Genomic DNA, 5,674 nt, shown 5'->3' with positions numbered 1-5,674 from the left:
GCCGAGCCACCTCGGGGTGGCTCGGTGGCCGAGCCACCTTGGGGTGGCTCGGCCATGAGCCGAGCCACCCCAAGGTGGCTAGGCACAGTGTCGGCCACCCCGAGGTGGCCGACAGTGGCCCGAGGTGGCCGACAGTGGCCAGAGGTGGCCGACAATTCCCTTTTTGCAGCCACTGTCCTGAGAGCCTATAAATAGGCCTAGAGATGTTCATTTTCAGGGGTCGAACTTTCAAGAGCCGAAACTCTGCCGGATTGAAGAGTGAACTCGGAGCTTGAAGACCAGAAGACTTGCACCATTCAGATCTGATCCTCGGCGACCATCCACGTCAGAAAAGGCAGGATCTCGAGAGGAAGAAAGAACAGATCTGAGATCTACACGAGACTACACTCCAGATCTAAGCTTGGTCTTAGATCTCGAGATCTGAGCGATTATTCCCTTGGTGGATTAATCCCTCCCGGCTATTATTCCCTTCGTGGAATAATACCCGCATACTCGTGTAGATCCGACCGGATCTAGATCGCGCGGTGGTCCACGGATTAACCCCGGCGCAGGCAAAGAACCCACCAAAGCGAGCGACCGCAAAACAGGAGCTCGTGATTTGTTCACAGAGGAGAGTTGTAATTTTTCTTTATTTTCTTTGATTTAGTTGTAACCGGATCTATAAAAGACCGGATCTTTGTAACCCAAGATGACAATCATATCAATGAAAAAGAAAACAGTTTTCCACGCGAACAATCTGGCGACCACAGTGGGAGCCGACGATCTCGCCAACGAGATCGATGCGTCGCAGCCGCGGATTGCAATCCCGGTCGTGGAGGAGGTCGAGTACGAGTTCGACCAAGCCAAGTTCGAGGAGTACGTGTCCTCGTCCGGCTCTATCTCCCCCCGCAAGTCCAAGAAGTTCTCCTCCGGGAGAAAAGCTCGTTGGTTTGAAGCTGCTCGGGAAGCCCACGAAGCTCTCAACCCAACTGACGCCGAAGTTGCGTCAAATGAAGTTCCACCGACCTCCAATCAGGTCAACCCAACTCCCGCCAACGCCTCTACTGTTCAGGGCGTTGTGACTCTCTCAAAGAGAGCCCGCCAGAGGCGTCGTCAACGCCTTGCGCGGCAATTCGCTAAGGCGATGGAGTCTACGGACGGATTCCGCTACCACGCGGAGTTGAAGAACAGAAGAGGCAAACAGCCTCAACCACCAATGAATGGCGACTCTTCCAAGCCGCCAAAGAAAGAATGGGTCCGCGTCAAACGGAACCGTTCGACACTCGAGGAGCGCATTCGCAAGCGCCGCGCGATGTCAGCGCAGGCACGGGCTCAAGCTCAGGAAGCCCGTAGAAAGCTGCAAAAGGAGGTGGAGAAGAAGCCACCACCAACACGACAAGTCTGGAAGCCTAAGTCTGAAGTGGCGACTCAGGCCAAAAAGCAACCAGTGCAGCCTTCTAAGGAAGGTCAAACTCCGGCGAGTCAACCAAAGTCGCCGTCAATCCCAATAACTTCTCCGGGAGATCATGCAGAGTCATCCCGCAAGAAGAAACCAATTTTGGAGCGCCTCGGTCCAATTCCTGACGTGAGAGGCAAAGCTCCAATTCACGAGCGTTTGGGCCCGATGAAGAAGCCCAGAACGACTCAACATACTGGGGGTCGCCATCACCTCCAGCATGACAAAGACCTCAAGGCAGCTGCGCGCACCAATTTGCGCATTGAAGTCCAAGATCACGCCGAAAATTCACGCCCAAAAAGGCATGTTTTGAGGCGGGTAACCTTTGAAAGCCCAAAGAAGGCAAGTCAACCTCAGATGGAAACATTATCATCTGATAATGATTGTGTTGTACCTGAGAAGGCGTGCCCGCACACGATAGGTTACTCTGACTGTCAAAATGACGAGTTGTACTATCGTGCTGGGGGTACGAATAGAACCAGGAAGAGGAGTCCCCGAGAACGGGAAATTCAATGTCCCTGTTCCAAACTCATTCGGGCGGTATTGTCGGAATGCAATTGCATTAAGGCGGTCCCCGAAAGAGTTTCAGTTTTTGAAAGACTTAATGCGGAAACGCCAAAACCAAGGCCTAGGCGCTTCCAACGAAGAAGAAGGGTGATTGAAGACGGAGAATTTCCGAGGGTCACCACCAACATGACGAGCAAAGGGACATCGGCACGAGAAGATTTCGAGTCGATTCTGAAAGCTTCCCGACCTAGAACCCGTCTGCAGTCCGGAACCATAGAGCGAGCAACTTATGGTAGGATTCGGACAAGACGCCCTTCAGAAGATGAAGAATCTGATGCCGGCTCCGCGGTGGCATCAGATAATACAGTATCCAGCGAGGGACAACCCCGCGAGGCCCTGATGATAAGTGCGGAGCAGATGGCCAAGATGCTTGAAGACGCTTTGGCTAAGCAGAAAGAAAGTTTCAAATTTGAGATGGAGATGGCCATGCAGCAGATGAGAGAAATGCATGACCAACAGATCCAAGCATTGGCGAACCAACAAGGCGAGCAGAATCATCGTAACCCGATTAATGTGGAAGATGAGGATACAAATGCTCGTAACACCAATGATCCTCCCGTCAACGCAGGGGGTGGTAATGAGAATGCTGGCGAAGAAACCGGCGAAAACCTGAAGATCAAGAACCTCGAGAGCAAAATCAACACACTAATTTCCGCTCAAGAGACGAAGAAAACAGGCATTCCTTGCCCATACCCAAGAGAATGGGAATCGATCCCATATCCGGCGAAGTTTAATCTAATTAACTTCACGCCGTTTAATGGGATGGGTTCACCTACCCAGCATTTGATTTACTTCAAATCGCATTTGGGGGTGATCTCTGGTAATGAGCCTCTGATGGTGCGGTCATTCGTCGGCACTCTTCGCGGAGCCGCCTTCGATTGGTATCGCCGCCTCAAGCCAGGCAGCGTAAACAGCTGGGATGACATGGAGACCAAGTTCCTGGCCAACTTCTTCGACGACGACACCGAGATATCTATCGGATCGTTGCTCGATGAGAAGCAGAAGGACGGAGAGTTAGTCGATACCTTCGTCAAAAGATTCCGGAACAAGGCGATGAATTGCCGGGACCCGATCACCGAGGAATTCATCCTCCAGACCTGCCACAACAACCTCGCGTTGGACGTGCTAGAAGCAATGGGGACAGCACCATCCAATACATGGAAGGACTTGAAAGTCCGGGGAGAGCAAGCTGAGCGATTCCTCAAGAGGAAGAAGGCGGAAAGAGGCCAACCGGCGACGAGTGTTCCAAAGCAAAACTTCGTCCCACGGGGGAAAGGTAAGGCACAAGCTAATGCAGTTGATGCTAATCAAACCTTTCAATTGCAACCACAGCAACAGCAGCCACAGCAACAAGCACCCCAACAATCTCGAGGACAATGGCAACAACGGCCTCAGAAGCAGAAATCTGCGGAGCCGAGGTTTCCTAAAGTGTACTCCTTCAAGGATGATGAAGTTCCCGGCATCTTCAAATACCTGTTGGAGAACAACAAGATCCAGTTGCCGGCGATCGTGGATCAAGAAGGGGCCAGCAAAGTGACGGATCCAAAGTACTGCGCGTACCACAGAGCGGTCCACCACCCTACGAGATCATGCTACCACCTCAAGGACAAGATCCAGGCGTTAATCGACGTAGGAGTCATAACCCCGAAACCAGCCAAGAATGTGGGGGCCAACGCAGTGTCAATCAGTTTTGGGTCGGTGCCTACAACTTGGTTCGAGCCAAAACGCGTCACCAAAGTCGGGATGAAGACGGTGAATGACGATCCGCACGGACAGCGCCAAAAGGGACTTGTGCCGCACACAACCCCAAATGGCGAAATCCTTTGGGTTCATCCAGATCTGATTGGAGATGAACAATGGGCCGGTTCGTCATCCGGGAGGAAGTCTAAAGGAAAAGGGAAGTCTTGTTATGGAGTCTCTGCTATCCCAGGGGAAGATGACGAAAGAATCTCCACTTTCCTGCTCTCTGAAGAAGAACAAGAAGCTTTTGCGACACGGAGCGGAAATGAATACCACTACAATTATCCGCCACCTAGTGAGCAGGGGGTGAACAAGCGGGGACCAGCCAAAACTCTCACGGAGATGGGAGTGATTGCAAGTCCCACACCGGGTAAAGAAGCTCTACGACAACCGGTGAATAAACCAAAAGAGAAGAATCCCCAAGAGGTACAGAATCCGAAGCAGTCTCGTTTCAGTCGTCCAATTGGAAGAGACAAACCGGAAAGCTCGAAGACTCCGCATAGCTTCGACATTATGGCGCAATTAGCCAACATTCCTGCACGGATAACGCTGTATGAGTTGCTGCGATTATCCAAAGAAACCAGGGAGGCCCTACAAGAAGCTTTGGCCAATGCAGAGGTATTTCTGACTCAAGTCAAGCCGATACCTGAACAGCCAGAACCGCTGAGTCAACAGTGCAACATAGCGACTAAGAACCTTCCCTGCATTACTTTCACCAAAGAAGATATGCAGACGAAGAATTCGAACCACGATCGGCCGTTATATTTCGTCGGATACATTGGCTCCAGCCAAGTCAACCGAATCCAAGTGGATCCGGGTTCTGCTGTGAGTATTATGCCGCTTCGATTGATGCATTTCCTCGGCATCCCAGTAAGCAAGTTGGCGTCCACAGGCACTGTTATTTATGGATTCAACACTAGTGGGTCAAGACCCTTGGGTAAGATCCGGGTGAAGTGCCAGATGGGAGATCTGAAGACAGAAGTCACGTGTTATGTGATCGATGCGGAGACTTCGTACAACTTACTATTGGGTCGGCCTTGGATCCATAGTAATGTGATAATTCCCTCTACTCTCCATCAGTGTTTGAAGTATGTCGACACTGACAATGAGGTTAGGACGGTGGTCGCGGATAAGCAACCATTCAAGGGGTATGAGAATTATTTCACCGATTCTCTCCTTTATGGTAACGAATCCGATACTGAACCATCGGCCCAGGGCACAGACAGCGGAGAAGAAGCTGATTCTGAAGCCGGATTCGATTACAATGGCGGTTTTGTTTTAAATGACATTGTACCCTTTGTAATCAATCTTGACGATGAACAATCGTCAGATGCAGATTGTAACTGGCAACTTGCCGATATTGCAATAAAAGATGATTTAGAGTACTCCTTGTCTCTTGATGATGTGATAAAAGAGCTGTACAACAATCCTGAGTTGTATATGCCGATCCGATCATCCTATGTAACGAAGGAACACCTCCAGCATTCTTTCGGAACAACCATAGTCATCCCGAACAAAGTAAGAGGTGCTAAAGAAGTGATTTACGGTAAAGGAAAAAGCTCTCCGTTACCAGATCATTTCCTAAGTGAAGACGAAGATGATGACAAACCTGGTCGACATCTATCCAAGTATAGTCCAGAAGCGCGCAAGCTCATGGAAAAGCAGGGCTACGATTTCACACTCGGAGAAGGTTTATACTTCGATCGAGGTCCTCGTAATCCAGCCAAAGCAGTATATGTACCAAAAGGGAAACCTGAGGATTATTATAAATATGGGCGAGGCTTAGGTTATGTTTCATCAGATGACGAATGTGGTTGGCAGATCATCGATCAAATTGCTAACAAAGCCAAGAAAGGATACATACCCGATGCTTCAGAGTGGGACTCCGATACAAGTCTGGGAGAAGTTTTCAAAGCCCTAATGTCAAATATG

Source organism: Asparagus officinalis, chromosome 4 (genome assembly GCF_001876935.1).
Source record: "Asparagus officinalis chromosome 4, Aspof.V1, whole genome shotgun sequence".
Taxonomy (NCBI): Eukaryota; Viridiplantae; Streptophyta; class Magnoliopsida; order Asparagales; family Asparagaceae; genus Asparagus; species Asparagus officinalis.
Note: the sequence above shows the minus strand (reverse complement) of the source record.